Raw genomic sequence first — 17,541 nt, 5'->3', positions numbered from 1 at the left:
ACTCACCAGTTTTTGCTAAATAAAGCATGTTCTGTTTCATATGTGTGTGTGTGTGTATGTACGTATGTATATGTATATACATGAAATGTTTCTAATGTTTCTAATTGAAGGAAAACCTGAAATGGGACATCTAAAGATTTTGAGTACACAAGGAAAAAATAATTAAAACATGCTAAAACCTAGATACAGCCTAGTAAAAATGTTTTTTAGAAATCCTACAGAAAAACAAGGAGTGATAAAGAATTATCTACGAAAAGGAGAAGAGGGGAGGAGAATGAGGACCAGGGAGAACAGACTTCTATTAATCTCAGACTTAAACCTTTCCTCTTAGAAAGTACAACACAAATTATAATGAAGCAATCCTTAAATTTTCAGAGTGAAACAGAAAGATCAAAACCCAAGAACCCCATACCTATACACATACAAGACCAACTGCTTCTCAACTGGACAAAAATTCAGAAAAGAGAACACTCATATGATAAACTCTTCATGAAGATAATTACCCAACTATATATTTCAGGCTAACAAGAAACAAAATTTAAAAAGACATGGAAGCTAGTCTACAAAGAACAAAGAGTGAATAAAATCGATTACACAGTACTAAGACTAAACAACTACTGTTGATGAGTCATAAGACATTAAATGTAAAAAATTCCTGAAAAAACTGATTTTACACACTGAAAAATAACACTTTGGGTCAAAATAACAGAGTTATCAACAAAACCCTAACAAGAAAGACAAAAATAGATACACATTTACATACATAAGATTTTTTACCTTCAGAGTTAACAGATATGGTTGATCCTTACTATTCACAGATTTTGTATTTGTAAATTCACTTACTAAAACTTGCCTGTAATCCCAAAATCAATATTTACAGCATTTTAGAAGTTATTTGCAGACATGCACAATGTGGCAAAAAAATTTGAGTCGCCCAATACACATGCTTCCAGCTGAAGGTGAACAAGGCAATGCTCTTCCTTCTTGTTTCAGCTCTCAAACTCTAAACAAGTGTCCTTTTCACAGTCTATTTATTGTCATGTTTTTACATTTTACTATTTCAAATGTCCCCAACTATAGTGCTGAAGGGCTGTCTGGTGTTCCTAAGCACAAGAACATGATGATGTGACATATGAAAAAACTGCATTACATAAGCTTCCTTCAGCCATGAGTTAAATCTACATATTAAACATATATTAAAGATCGCTTTAAACAGAAGTATACATAAAGCAAGGTAATGTGTTCATCGGTTGATAAAAACATTGTGACTAGAAGCTCACAGGAACCTAATTGTACATGTCCCCTAGGAACTACTTTAGTATTTGCTAATTCAGTGTTTGTAGTAGCTGTGTAAGAACATAACTACCACAAATAAAGAAAATCAACTATATCTTGAATCTCCATATTGAAAATTAAAGAAACAGTTTGTTGCAAATGTTTTTACAGAACACATATGTAACCAGTAGTAGAATAAAAAGAAACCGTGTATCATCTTCTCTATTACTTGGATAAAGAATTAAGAACCATAATCTACTCACACAAAAAGAGATAGCAGAAATAAGGCAACAGCAAAAACACATAAAATTTTAAGAACATAAAGCCAGATGGATGTGAAAGGAAAACCAAAAGCCTGTCACATGAAAGTGAAATGATTCTGCACTATACTAATCGTGACTGAAAACAATTAACAAACAGAGGCAAAAAACCACAAATTTCCTTAAATGTAAGAACACAAAAATAAAACTGGATTTCTGGTTTCCAGTTCTACATATTAAGAAGCTCAGGGGGCGCCTGGGTGGCGCAGTCAGTTAAGCGTCCGACTTCAGCCAGGTCACGATCTCGCGGTCCGTGAGTTCGAGCCCCGCGTCGGGCTCTGGGCTGATGGCTCGGAGCCTGGAGCCTGTTTCCGATTCTGTGTCTCCCTCTCTCTCTGCCCCTCCCCCGTTCATGCTCTGTCTCTCTCTGTCCCAAAAATAAATAAAAAACGTTGAAAAAAAAAATTTAAGAAGCTCAGAAATAGCCACTTCATGCTAATAACCAGTAAAAAGCTATACAAATTAAAAAATCAACAACTGTTCTTAGCTCCAAAAGATAGGTGAAGTGACAAGACAAACTGCTGCCCCCAAAACTGAACAGACTGTCAGGTAAATATAGAGAATCATAACCCACTGGAGCAGAAACTTCCACGGGAATCAGTGCTGAGGTAGGAAAACTTAAACTGTAATTGAGGCTCAGTGTGGGCAAGTCTGAGAGGTTTCCATTTGCATGGAACATCTTTTTCAATCCCTTCACTTTCAGTGTGTTTGTGTCCTCACATCTGAAGTGAGTCTTTTGTAGGCAGCATATAAATGGATCTTTTTTTTTAATCCATTCAGCACCCTATGCTTTTTGATTGGAAAATTAGTCCATTTACATTTAAAGCAATTACTGATAGATCTGTACTTACTGTCATTTTATTGTTTTCTGAAGGCTTTGTAATTCCTCTCTTCTCTTGCTCTTTCCCTTTGTGATTTGATGAGGGTTTTTTTTTTTAGTGGTATGCTTAGATTTCCTTCTCATTATCTTCTGTGTATCCACTATATATTTTTGCTTTGTGGTTACCATGAGGCTTATATATAACAACCTGTAACAATCTATTTTAAGTTGATAACAATTTAAATTTGAATGCATTCTAAAGCTCTATATTTTATCCTCCTGTACTCTGCCTTTTATGTTTTTGGTGGCACCTTTTACATCTTATCTTGTATAGCCCTTAACTAATTATTGTAGTTATAGTTATTTTTACTACTTTTGTCTTTTAACCTTCAAACTAACTTTGTCAGTGATTAGTCAACTACCTTACTATATAGTTATGTTTACCAGTGAGATTTATACTTTTATATGTTTTCTTGTTACAACCTTGGGAACTTCGTCTTCAGCTTAAAGAAGTTCCTTTAACATTTCTTGTAAGGCTGATTTAGTGATGATGAACTCCTTTACTTTTGTCTGGAAAACTCTTTATCTCATATCCTTCAATTCTGAATAACTTTGCCAGGTGGAAGTTTCTTTCCTTCAGCACTTTGAATATATCATGCCTCTCCCTTCAAGCCTGCAAAGTTTTTGCTAAAAAAATATGATAATCTTATAGGAGTTCCTTTGCATGTAACAAGTTGTTTTCCTGTTGCTGCTTTTAAGATTCTCTCTTTAACTTTTGACATTTTATTATATAATGTGTCTTGGTGTGGGTCTCTCTAGGTTCATCTTTTTTGGAACTTTCTAGACTTCCTGATCTAATTGCCCATTGCCTTCTCTAGGTTAGGAAAGCTTTCAGCCACCATTTCTTCAAATAAGTCTGCCCATTTCTCTCTCTTCTCCTTCTGGGACCCCTATAATATGAATGTTAGACCACCTGATGTTGTCCCATAGGTCCCTTAAGCTAGCTTCACTTTTTTTCATTCTCTTTTCATTTTCCTGCTCTGATTGAATGAGTTCCACTACCCTATCTTTGAGTTCACTGATCCTTTCTCCTGCTTCATCTAGCCTGCTGTTGAACTCCTCCATTATATTTTGCAGACCAGTTATTGTATTCTTCAGTTCTGTGACTTCTATTTGGTACTTCTTTATATTTTCTAACTCTTTAAGTTCTTACTGTGTTCACCATTCTTCTCCTAAGTTCAGTAAGCATCTTTATGATTATTACTTTGAACTCTTTATCATGTAAATTACTTATCTCCGTTTCATTAAGCCATTTTTCTGAGGTTTTATCTTATTCATTTGGAACCTACTCCTCTTTTTCCTCATTTTGACTTTCTATGTTTATTCCTATTTTAGATAAAACTGCCACGTCTCCCACTCTTGAAAGAGTGGTCTCATGTAAGAGATGAACCTTATCATTCAATCATACTGGTTGTCTCTTGAACCTTTGTGATTGTCCAAGCAGCCTATTTTTCTTTTAGTTTGTTTGTTTGGGGTGAGAGAGGGCATGCACTTTATTTATTTATTTATTTATTTATTTATTTATTTATTTAGGGAAAGAGAGGGCACACACAAGCAGGGGAGGGGCAGAGAGTGGGAGAAAAAGAATCCAAGACTCCGTGCTGTCAGCACCAAGCCCAATGGGGGGCTGGAACTCACAAACCCTGAGATCATGACCTACGCCGAAACCAAGAGTCAGACACTTAACCAACTGAGCCACCCAGGTACCTCAGCCTATTTTATTTTTAATAGCTCCCAGTTGTTGAGGATATGCTGAGACCTGTCTGTGTCCCAAAATGGGGAGCAGGAGGGAATATTAGTCAGCACCTAGATTCAGGTTGATTAGAAGCCAGACCCTCAGGCAGCAGGTTTTCAAGTACATAAATATAGACAGTCTTGTGGGACCACAAGGATAAGCCCTGCTAGCCACCAGACCAGGCAATCTGGAGATGTTTTCTGGGTGACAGTTGCAAAAACTGGTATGCAAAACTGATCCAACAATCAAAAATCACATCAACTGGCTACAAAAGACAAATCACATGATTATATCAGTAGATGGAGAAAAGCATTTCACAAAATCTAACACTCTCATAATAAAAACTCTTAGTACACTAGGAATTAAGGGAACTTCCTCAACTTGATAAAGAATATGTTCATAGATGACATAATTGTTTATGTAGAAAATCTGAAAGAACTGACCAAAAAATTACTAGAACAAGCAATTACAGCAAAGTGGCAGGCTACAGGGTTAACATAAAAATCAATCACTTTCATATATGCCAGCAATGAACAAGTGAAATTAAAAACACAATACCATTTACAATAGGACTCCAAAAATTATATATTTGGGTATAAATCTAAAAAATTATATACAAGACGTATATGAGGAAAAGCTAGGAAACTGTGATGTAAGATATCAAAGAAGAACTAAAGAAACGGAAAGATATTCCATGTTTGTGTATAGGAAGACTCAATATTGCTGTCAGTTCCTCCCAACTTGATCTATAGATTCAATGCAATCCCAATCCAGATCCCAGAAAGATGCCCTATGGACGTCGAAAACTAATTCTAAAGCTTACAGAAAGAGGCAAAAGACCCAGAACAATTGATACAATACTGAAGAACAAAATCTGGGGACTGACACTACCTGACTTACTATAAAGAGAAAGTAATCAAGATAGTGTGTTACTGGCAAAAGAACAGATAAATAGATGAACAGAACAAAATACAGAGCACAGAAATAGACTCATACATATATAGTCGGACAATCTTTGACAAAGGAGCAAAAGCAATACAATGGAGAAAAGACAGCCTTTTTAACAATTGGTACAGAAACACTGGACATGCCAGAATATAAGGAATACAGACACAGACCTTACTCCTTTCCCAAAAATTGACTCAAAATTAGAGCACCTGGGTGGCTTAGTCAGTTGAGCATCCAACTTCAGCTCAGGTCATGATCTCACAGCTCCTGAGTTTGAGCCCCGAGTGGGGCTCTGTGCTGACAGCTCAGAGCCTGGAGCCTGCTTCAGGTTCTGTGTCTCCCTCTCTGTTTGCCCCTCCCCCTCTCATTCTCTCTCTCATTCTCTCTCTCAAAAATAAACATTTTTTAAAAATTACTCAAAATAGATCACAGACCTAAATGTAAAATCAAAACTATAAAACTTATAAAAGATAACGCAGAAGCAAATCTAGATGACTTTTGGACTGGTGATGACTTTAAGATACAACACTAAAGGCATGAGCCATTAAAGAAACTGATCAGATGGACTTCATTAAAATTAAAATTTTCCACTCTGCAAAGATACTGTCAAGAGAATGAAAAGACAAGCCACAAACTAAGAGAAAATATTTGCAATAGTGATATCTGACAAAGGAAGCTTATCCAAAATAAACAATTCTCAAAACTCAGTAAGAAAATAACCTGATTTTTAAAATGGACAAAGATCTTAACAGACACCTACCTCCTCAAAGATACAAACATGGCAAATAATCGTATGAAAACGAAGCCTATGAAATAAGATGAAGCTCCATATGTCATCAGGAAAATGCAAATTAAAACAATGAAATCCCACTACATACCTATTACAAGGGCTGAAATCCTGAATAGTAACAAGACCAGATGCTGGTAAGAATACGGAGTGACAGGAATTCCCATTCATTACTGGAGGGAATGAAAAGTGGACATCCGCTGTGGAGAACAGTTTGGCAGTTTCTTACAAAATGAAACATACTCTGACCATACAATCCAGCACTCCTTGGTATTTACCAAAAGGAGTTGAAAATATGATAATGTCCACACAAAAACCCACACATGGATATTTAGAGCAGCCTTACTGATAATTACCAAACCCTGGAAGCAACAAAGTCTTTCTGCCCTACAGCCCTTCAGTAGGCAAATGGATAAACTGTAGTACATCTAGACAATGAAACATTATTCAGAGCTAAAAAGAAATAAACTATCAAGTCATGAAAAGACATGTAGGAAACTTAAATGTACATTACTAAGTGAAATAAGCCAGTGTGAAAAAGCTGCACACTGTAGGAGTCCAACTATGTAACATTCTAGAAAAGACAAAATTATGTAGACAGTAAAAAGATCAATGGTTGACAAGAGCTGAGGAAGCAAAGAACAAAAAAGAAGATTTTTAGGGCAATGAGAACACTCTGTATGACACTAAAATAGTTGATATATGTCATTATATATTTGTCCAAATTCATAGGAAAAGTGAACCCTAATGTAAACTATGGACTTTGAGCGGTAACAATGCAGATTCGTCCATTCTAACAAATGTACCATCATCCTATGAGAAATGTTGATAATGGAGGTTACGCATGTGTGAAGGCAGAGGGTATATACAAAAATCTGTGTCTTCCGCTCACTTTTGCTGTGAGCCTAAAACTGCTCTAAAACATAAAGCTTATTTTAAAAATAAAGTAGTAAGTCAGATACATCCTCCCCATAAGAGGGGCAAGCTCCCCTGGCCTTCAGTCCCCACCCAAAGGGCTGCAGCATTTGCCAAAAAGCTCACATTGCTCTTTTTTCTTCTTTCTAAAAACAATTCAGTGAGGGGCACCTGGGTGGTTCAGTCAATTAAGTATCAGACTTTGGTTCCATTCACGATCTCATGGTTCCTGAGTTTGAATCCCACATCGGGCTTACTGCTGTCAGTGCAGAGCCTGCTTGGGATCCTCTGTCCCCCTCTCTCTCCACCCCCCGCCAACTCGTGTGTATGTGTGTGCGCACACGTGCACTCTCTCTCAAAAATAAACATTAAAAAAAATTTTAATAAAAACAATTCAGTGGGTTTTAGTACATTCACAAGGTTGTACAACTATCACCACAGTCTAATTTCAAAACATTTTTATCACTCCAAAAAGAAACTCTACCCACTTGCAGTCGCTCCCCATTCCTCCTTATCCCCAGCAACCTCTAATCTGCTATCTCTTCACATTGCTTATTGTTTTTATAACTTTCTAGCCTTTCCTGACTATTCAAAAGACTATCTAGTGCATGCCTCCCTCCAGCTGCTAGGTAAGTGATAACAATCTCAGCACTTTTCCCCCGGAACAGCACAGAACCAACAGGTCAATTTCCTAGAATCAGTCTCTGAGGTGTATAATCCTACTGAAAGAACCAGGCATTTATAATTAACTGAAGCCTGTTCATGCAGATTTATTCACCACCATCACCATCACACCTGGGAGAACAAAATGGTTACTACCAATTGAATGCTCATTCAGAGTTCAACTTAATAGGTGCCAAAGCCAAGGTGGTCAGCGTTGACAGCTGAGAATAACTGGTTTTGAATCACAACCTCTACCCTGACAAGTTTTATGACTTTGAGCAAATTACTTAATCTCCCCATGTCTTAATTTTTTTTAAGCTATAAAATAGGGAGGATCATGTTACCCACCCCCCCCCCCCCCCCCCGCAGAACTGTTGTAAATATAAAACGAGCTAGCATAAGTAATGTGCTTAGAACAAACAATACATTTAAGAACTTAATGAATGCTACTTATTGTTGGTATCTATATTATCTATCTATTAAAAGATTCCTGAGAGGTGCCTGGGTGGCTCAGTTGGTTAAGTGGCCAACTATGGCTCAGGTCACGATCTCACAGTTTATGAGTTTGAGCCCCGCATCAGGCCCACTTCAGTTCCTCTGTCCCCTTCTCTCTCTGCCTCTAACCCACTCACTAACTCACACACACACTCTCTCTCTCTCTCAAAAATAAATAAAAACATTTTTAAAAATTTAAAGAATTAAAAAAAGTAAGAGATTTGGGGCAACTGGGTGGCTTAGCTGGTTGAGAGGCTGACTTCAGCTCAGGTCATGATCTCACGGTTCATGGGTTCAAGCCCTGCATTGGGCTCTGCGCTGACAGCTCGGAGCCCGGAGACTGCTTCAGATTCTGTGTCTCCCTCTCTCACTCTGCCCTCCCCCTGCCCCACTCATGCTCTGTCTCTGTCTCTCAAAAGATGAATAAACGGGGGCACCTGGGTGGCTCAGTCAGTTGAGCGTCTGACTTCAGCTCAGGTCATGACCTCATAGTCGTGAGTTCAAGCCCCGTGTCGGGCTCTGTGCTGACAGCTCAGAGCCTGGAGCCTGTTTCAGATTCAGTGTTTCCTTCTCTCTGCCCCTTCCCCGCTCATGCTCTGTCTCTCAAAAGTGAATAAACGTTAAAAAAAATTTTTTTAAATATGAATAAACGTTGATAAGTCAATAAAATACGATTCTTGGGGCACCTAGGTGGCTCAGTCAGTTGAATGTCCAACTCTTGATTTCAGCTCAGGTCATGATCCCATCCATCCATGGTCATGGGATGGAGCCCCACATCAGGCTCCATGCTGGGCATGAAGCCCACTTAACATTCTCATTCTCTTTCTCCCTCTGCCCCTCTCCCCTGATTGCACTCTCTAAAATTAAATTTTTTTTAATTTTTTTAAAAAGATTCTTAAATGGGGTCAAAATATGATGAGTACTAAAATAAATTTAAAAAAAGCTGGTGGCTAACCATGGTTGGACCATATGAAATCACCAATACATGACTTTTTTTGACCTATAGAAATGGTAATTTCATGTGATTCAAGCTAACATATACTTCAAAGAGACATACTTAAAAGTACATGGAAAGTTGGGGGGGAAAGGACAAATCATATCAGGTAAATTAAAATAAAAAAGATACTGAGATAGGCAGATTCAATATCAGAGTATAATTTGGCCTAAAAGCATTAAATAGGACAAATGAGGTATTTTTATATTGATAAGCAGTACAAGTCACACTGAAAAATCTCTTAGTCAAAAGCCTATATACACCAAATAGTGTAATATCAAATCCATAGAGCAAAAACTGTTCAAAATACAATGAAAAACTGACAGACAATTCAAGCAGAAGACAATTAGCTGTTAACAAATCAAGTGCCTTCTAAGAAATGAGGATACAGACATGAAGTTTAATTGGTATGGTTCATTAATAGATATGTACATAAACACTCTATCATTCTGGCCAAACATAAAGGTTCATTTTCTCACACACCACATACACACACACACTCAAATTTTTAGAGTAGAGGTTGTTTAGGATACTTCTCTGACAAAAATACAGTAAAACTGAGTATCAGTAAGAGTTTATGTCAAGTAGAGGGGATCCTAATTGCTCATTTATTGACAAACATTCCCCAACCCTGACTAAAACAGATGATCTGTCTGGTGCACTGATGCTTCCCCAACACCTAAAAGAATGTCTGACGCATGGTAAACACTGTATAAATATGTACTGAATGAAATTAAAAAGTACTTGGGGCGCCTGGGTGGCGCAGTCGGTTGGGCGTCCGACTTCAGCCAGGTCACGATCTCGCACTCCGTGGGTTCGAGCCCCGCGTCAGGCTCTGGGCTGATGGCTCAGAGCCTGGAGCCTGTTTCCGATTCTGTGTCTCCCTCTCTCTCTGCCCCTCCCCCGTTCATGCTCTGTCTCTCTCTGTCCCAAAAATAAATAAATGTTGAAAAAAAAAAAATTAAAAAAAAAAAAAAAGTACTAAATACTCAGGACAATAGGGACTTCAAAGCTACAATCATAGACTGTTTAAAATGTAAAAATGAGAATACTACATGTCAAAATATTTCTGGTTTTGTTCCAGCTACCTTTATAGTGATATTATTATATAAACTACACAATCTGAAAGCATCAACTGAAAATCTATTCCAACTAATAAAAGATTTCAGAAAAATAACAGTTCTTAGAGCACATGAAGTACACAAAACAGTGCTGGTTGTTATTATTACAAATGTTTCTCTACTTTCACACATTTGATAGTTTTGTACTTTATATAATGACACTCTCTGCCTTTCTCATGCCAAAGGCAGCAATTTACATCCACAGGACAAAAATTATTTCCTGCTCTTCTGTGATAACATCATCAGCCCCTGAGGAAAAAGGCCAGATCTCCTCTGCAGCAATGCCCATCAAGTAAAATGCCTATCTTCACCGCTACCATGGACAGGGGTGTAATCCCATGCAAAAGCTTCCTGGCCAACAGTACAGTAAGAAAGTAACTGGGCCTCCCTCCCCAGGGACCGTGAATCCCTGGAAAGAATCTCAACCAACCTAAAAGCAGTATCTAACTATTATCTAGAGTTTTCACATTTTCTTAGCTACCTATAAATAGAATACATCCACCCCCTACACACACACGTAAATCAGATTATTAGAGATTTATTTTTTTAAACATTTTCTGAAATATATTCTCTATGAAAATAGATGATCAGTATTGTTTTTATTTATTCATATTAATGTTTACTTTGAAAAAGAGAGACAGAGGGTGAGCAGGAGAGGGGCAGAGACAGAGGGAGACAGAATTTGAAGCAGAGTCCAGGCTTCAAGCTGTCAGCACACAGCCCGACGCAGGGATTGAACTCACCAACCGTGAGATCATGACCTGAGCCAAAGTCAGCCGCTTAACCGACTGAGCCATCAAGGCGCCCCATGTGTTTTTATTTTTAAGCAAGCCTGCCAGATACAAAATACACAAATTCAATAGCTTTCTTTTAGGCCAGTAGTATCTCATTACACCAAAAAGAGGGTGAGAGGAACCCATTCAGAAAGCCAGTAAGAATAAACTTCTTATACAGAGAGTACCTACAAAAAATACTAGTTAATTCTACCTAAGTACTTAAAATCTCCAATAAACACAGATACATATAATTTTCCAGGATAGCAGAATTCAGAAAACAGACTATTATATAACTATATATTGTAAAGATGCCAGATGATTTACAGGTTCAATCTAATTCCATCAAAACTTTAAAAGGCAGTTCTTGTGGGAGTGTCTGCTTGGCTCAGTCAGTAGAGCATGCAACTCTTGATTTCAGTCCCATGTTGGGTATAGAGATTACTTAAAAAAAAAAAAAAAAAAAGTTACTTGAAAATTCACACAATGATCTAACCTTTGGGATAGTGGTTAAGGACATGAGCTCTATAGTCAGACTACCAGCACTTGATTCCTAGTTCCTCAGCTTTAATGTGCTCTTAAACTAAGTATTAAACCCATCTGTATCTCAATTTCTTCATCTGTAAAATTGTGACATAACACCAACATCATTGGCTTGTTATGAGGACTGAACATGCTAACACATGTAAAAAAAAAAATTTGACATATATCACGTACTCAGTAAATATGTATAAAGTAGTGTCAACATCTGGAAGAAAACATGGGGGAAAACAATCAAGAAAATTTGGGGTTAAGGGAAAGAAGGCATAATCACCAGATAGATTAATTGAAATTACTTAAGACTGATAAAAGAAATTGCAGGCAAATCAAAGAAACAGAATAGAGAATTCAAGAGCTTCCCAGCATGAGATTTTGGTATCCAATAAAAGTGGCAAATTACAAAGCATTTGTGGAAGGACAGGTTCATTCAAAACATTACTGAAAGGAGGGATTATTCAATAAGAAGGTGGTGGGACAAATGGCTATTAGGGAAAAAATTCAAAGTGGCACCTACCAGAAACCAAACTCAAAACAAACATCAAAAGGGTTTTGATTTTTTGTTAAATGACTAAGAAAAAAACTACAACTATTTCTGTTATCAGGGTAGGAAAGAAATAAGCATAACGCAAAGGAAGAAATCATGAATAAAAAGACTGATAAATGTAACTTCATAAAATTTTAAGACTTCTGCATATTATATAATAAGAGCAACATTTAAAGGCTAGAGTTTGGGTTGGGTTGCCTAGGTGGCTCAGTGATGACTCACTCAAGTCATGATCTCACAATTTTTGAGTTCGAGCCTTTCATTGGGCTCTCTGCTGTCAGTGTGGAGCCTGTTTCAGAACCTCTGTCTCCCTCTGTCTGCTCCCCTCTCTCAAAAATAAATAAACATTAAAAAAAAATTTTTAATAAGATAAAGGCAAAAGTTTGGAACATGACAAATGGTATTATAACAAGTTGTTACGGAAAGAAAAAAAAAAGATGAGTACTCCAATAGAAATGAACTAAAGAACATAAAAATACAAATGACCAACATCCATATTATGTATTTTCTAGTTTCCATTCTCTCTCTCCCTCAGTTGTACAGCAGCCCCAGAGCATCTGGTGGTGGGGACAAGGATGCAGGAGGAAGAGAGGGGGCAGGCCTCTAATTGAATCTAAGCCAATTAACTTAATACCTTTTACTGTAACACTTTGTTCCAAAAGGAGCTTTAAGCCAATTAACATGGCATTTTCCTTTGAACAGTACAGGAAAGAATTTAAGAACTAAACTGTCTCATCAGATTAAACCCACAAAGAGAATGTAGTAGAGAGGAGAGAGAAGCTGTCCTCCCTCTGGACAATATGGCATAGAGATAGAAGGTCTGTAAGAGATTGCAGGTGTCAGAGAAAGGGTAAAGAATTCTTCTTGAAACAAAGAAAGGAAAGGAAAGGAAAGGAAAGGAAAGGAAAGGAAAGGAAAGGAAAGGAAAGGAAAGAAAAAAAGTTTTGACTTCATTAAAGTTAAAGAACTTGAGGAGATATGCTTTGCAGTTAATGAGAATTACATTTTAGTTTAAGTCAAAAATAACAGTAAACTGGAATATAACACCTAAATTGTTTTTCAGAGAACCTGCTATTAAGACATGTAATAGGGTAGGTGTGCCTGGATGGCACATTCAGTTAAGGTTCCGACTTCGGTTCAGGTCATGACCTCAGGTTCGTGGGTTCCAGCCCCACATTAGGCTCTGTGCTGACAGCTCAGAGCCTGGAACCTGCTTTGGATTCTGTGTCTCCCTCTCTCTCTGCCCCTCCCCCAGTCACTCACTCCCCCTCTCTCAAAAAAAAAACATTTTTTTAATTTTTTTTAATTTTGAGACACAATAGGGTAGACAAAATAGACAAAGCTAAATTCTGTAACTATTGTTGATCTCTCTCAGATGTAAAAACAAACATATTTTCATTGCCCAAGGAAAGTAAATGTGTTGGAAAATTATAATGCCCTGTACAAATCTCATTGAAAATGTTCAGATGGGTGGCGCCTGGGTGGCTCAGTTGGGTAAGTGTCCGACTTCGGCCCAGGTCATAATCTCACGGTTCGTGAGTTCGAGCCCCGCATCAGGCTTTGTGCTGACAGCTCAGAGCCTGGAGCCTGCTTGGGATTCTGTGTCTCCCTCTCTCTCTGCCCCTCCCCTACTCATGCCCTGTCTCTCTCTGTCTCAAAAATAATAAAAATATTAAAAAAGAAAATGTTCAGATGGAATGGTAAATAAAGCTTCTCTAAAAATGAAGGGAATTATTTAAGAGAACTATAACAATTTATAAAAATGCATGCATGACAGTATCATGAGTTGCTAAGGAAAAACATCTTTATCTGGTCTTAAAAAATAACTTTTATGGTAAAACTTAATTATTCATGCAAGAGGAAGAAGTGAATAATTAAGTTATCAAACAAACGCTCCACTGTCAAAGAATAACCATCATTCAGCCTTATGGCAAAGTCATCCAAAATGATATTATTTTCTATCTCCTCTTATTCTGAAATAGAATAAAAATGAAATTAGTGCAGAGATAGGTGTTTGAGGACTTCTTGAAACTGGTGAAAGTTCTCCCTCAAGCTGGGGTGCCTGGCTGGCTCAGTCGGAAAAGCAGGTCACTATTGATCTCAGGGTTGTGAAATCTGAGCCCCACACTGGGGGTAGAAACTACTTAAATAAAGAAATAAACTTCTAAAAAAGAGAGAGATAAGGGTGCCTGGGCAGCTCAGTCAGTTGAGTGTCTCTGGATTTTCACCTCAGGTCAGGAGATTAAGCCCCAAGTCAGGCTCTGAGCTGAGTGTGGAGCCTGCTTAAGATTCATTCTCTCTCTCTCTCTCTCTCTCTCTCTCTCTCTCTCCCTTTGCCCCTCTCCCCTGCTCGTGTTCTCTCTCTAAACTAAAAAAAAACTTTTTTTATTAAATTAAAAAAAAGAGAAAATCCAGGTGTTGGGAGTTTACTGAGTACCAACCAGTGACTACTGTGAAAACCCACTGGCTCCACCAAGCACTCTAAACCGAGACTACAGCCAACACTCCAAATGACTTAATAAAAGGCAGAGATAAGCCCAAAGACAAAAATAGGGTTTCTTTTTTTCTTTTTTTACATTTAGTTACTTTTGAGAGACAGAGACAGAGCGTGAGCGTGGGAGGGGTAGAGAGAGAAGAAGACACAGAATCCGAAGCAGGCTCCAGGCTCCAAGCTGTCAGCACAGAGCCTTGAACCCATTAACCATGAGGTCATGACCTGAGCCGAAAGTCAGATGCTTAACCAACTGAGCCACCCAGGGGCCCCTGACAAAATAGGGTTTCTTAAAGCAGAAAAGAAAATCAGAGATAAGTTCATCTAAATGTGGTAAAAGATATGCCTTTCTTAAAAATGTATACTCTACCTGGAATTAGTGGTATACAATCTTGTGAACATACTAAAAACCATCCAACTGTATACTTTAAAATGGAGAATTTTATGGTATGTGAATTAGATCTCAGAAAAAAAAATCCATGTAACTGACATTTACATGCAAAACCTTCCAAAAAGGAAAATTATATATAAAATGACTTATTCATCACAAGTTTTGTGTTTACCAAGAATCTATTATTAAGCTGTAGTTTCTGTATGTTCCAAGATTTCTTTTCTCAAAACAAAAAGTGGGAGGGGGGCGCGGGGGGATCCAGGTATATACACTGTCACCCTAATAAGCCATGGGATTTGAGTATCTGAATGGACATGCAGACCCTTTGGTAACATCCTCCATAAACAGTCTCTACATCCGCAAATTTGTGAAAGCCTGTTGTAGTTTCAGTTCAGAGTGGCTGATTATCTGTTCTTTTCAGAGTGGTCACTGGTGTTCAGTAAATTCTAACAGCTGGATCCTCCCATGGGAAAACTGCTTATGCCTTTGCAGACCTGGGCTGGAAACTGAGTTGCCTGGTCCCACTGACAGCTTTCGTCATACAATAAAAGAATGTAACAACATTCACCTAACACTTTTGACCAGGAGTTCTCTGTTTTCTAGGCAAGACAAGTTCTAAGCTGTCTACCCCAAATAGGCAGATGACTGTCACTTCTCTATAAAGCCTTTACATCCTAGAAACAATCCCATGTGAGGATTTCTCTCTTCCAGGATACAGAGGATAGGAAGCATCCAGGGGAAGTGAGAATAGCATCTCCTTGTCTCAAACCCAAATAGACACTGCATTTGCCTTTGTTCTACAAAACTCAATAAGACAATAGAAAAAAGTATACCCTAATATAAATTAATTTGCATTTCACATGAAAATATTATAGGGGATTCCTGGGTGGCTCAGTCGGTTAAGGGTCTGACTCCAGCTCAGGTCATGATCTCACAGCTCGTGAGTTGGAGCTCCACATCGGGCTCTCTGCTGTCAGCACAGAACCTGTTGAGGATCCTCTGTCTCCCTCTTTCCTCTCTCTCTCTCACTCAATAAATAAATAAAAAAACATTTTAAAAATAGATTAAATAAAAGGAAATATTATTAAGTAAATGTTAAGCTGTTATTACAAAGTTTTATTTTCATAGAAAGAGCATAATTGACTTGACTGTAGACTAAGTCCTCAATTCAGACAGCCATCAGTGTCATGGAAAAAAATCTAGCTAGCTGGCTCACATTGCCAAGAAAATACTATTGACCTGAATTACAGGTATCGTGCCAAAAATAATTACCATTTACTGAGTATCTATGTATTTATACTTCTAAAAACTCTACAAGGTAGCTATTATCCTCATTTTAGAGATATGAAAACAGGAAAAGAATAGTTAAGTAATTTTCCCAAGGTCACAGTGTTAGTATATAGCTGAGACAAAACTCAGAAGCAACTCAACAAGACTCCAAAAATCCTGCTTTTTTCCACTATGGAATAATGCCTCTTAAAAGAAAATGCATATAGTAGTAATACCTACCGTTAACTGAGTGCTTATTTTGTACTATGCAGTTTACTTTCCATCTCAATTGCCCTCACAATATATGGTGATCTAATATTAATCCATTTTTATAAATGAAGAAACAACAAATACTAAATGACTTATCCAAGGTCCCAAAACTAACATGGCAGCCTGACCAGAGAGGCCATATACTTCACCACACACACTTACAACCACTCATTAAGCTTGTCATGTAGCAGACACTGTGCTACATACTTTTCTTTCTCATATAATCCCTCTAAGAACAAGGAAACAAAACTCGAGATTTTTAAAAATTCAGCAACTTGGGCCACCTGCGTGGCTCAATCAGTTAGACATCCAACTCCTGATTTCAGCTCAGACTTGCTCTCATGGTTCCTAAATTTGAGCCCCTCAGGGGCCTGCTTGGGATTCTCCCTTTCTCTGCCCTGCCCCTCTCCCAACTGTGCTTGCTCTCTCTCTCCCTCCCCCCCCCAAATAAGTAAACATTAAAAAAAGCCTAGACCCAGAAGACAAATGGAGTCCATAATAGCTCAAAAATAGAAATTTATACTGCCACAATTTTACCAATCGTATAATCTTCCTTAATCATCATGTGCTAATCTTGCATGATTAACTCTGCTTTCCCTTTAGTAAACATAGTCAGAAGCTGGTAGTTATTACTAGCATTTACTATTTTGCTTTTTGTCATTTGCTCTGCCAAGAGCTTTATATATGTTAATTAACTTGTTAACTGAGATTAACATAGAAGTGAGTAAAGTGACTTCACTGGCTCACAAGTCTAACTACTGTTACATTTTAAAGCCAGAGTTAAAACTAAACTTCAAATATAAGAAGTATGCCAACATGTTCAGTCTAATCCTATCAATTAATAAGCTAAAAAAAACTGGTAGAGATGCCCCAACATGAGACTTATCTTCCAACACAGGAAGGTAAATTCTGGTTTTCCCAAGACATTTTCACATGACTATATTGCTTAACCAAAGGTATTTTATTTTAATCTACTTAAGTTACAGCTGAGAGGACAGTAAAATAAGTATTTCTACCATAAAAAACAGAGCATTAGTTATAAATACAAAATAAAAAACTAACTGCTCTAAATGGGTATGAATAGGCCCAGATATTAAATAAATAGCCATAAACATAGTAACGCTACTTTA

At 37.6% G+C, this 17,541-nt stretch overlaps 1 protein-coding gene across 3 annotated transcripts in view; it reads right to left on the bottom strand.

Moving 5' to 3' along the window:
• RABGAP1L (RAB GTPase activating protein 1 like) overlaps positions 1-17,541 on the bottom strand; it is a 763,363-nt gene that overhangs the window by 717,115 nt on the left and 28,707 nt on the right. The gene's annotated exons all lie outside the window — the stretch shown is intronic.

Source organism: Panthera uncia, chromosome F1 (assembly GCF_023721935.1).
Source record: "Panthera uncia isolate 11264 chromosome F1, Puncia_PCG_1.0, whole genome shotgun sequence".
NCBI classification, from domain to species: Eukaryota; Metazoa; Chordata; class Mammalia; order Carnivora; family Felidae; genus Panthera; species Panthera uncia.
This window is presented reverse-complemented; position numbering and strand designations above follow the sequence as displayed.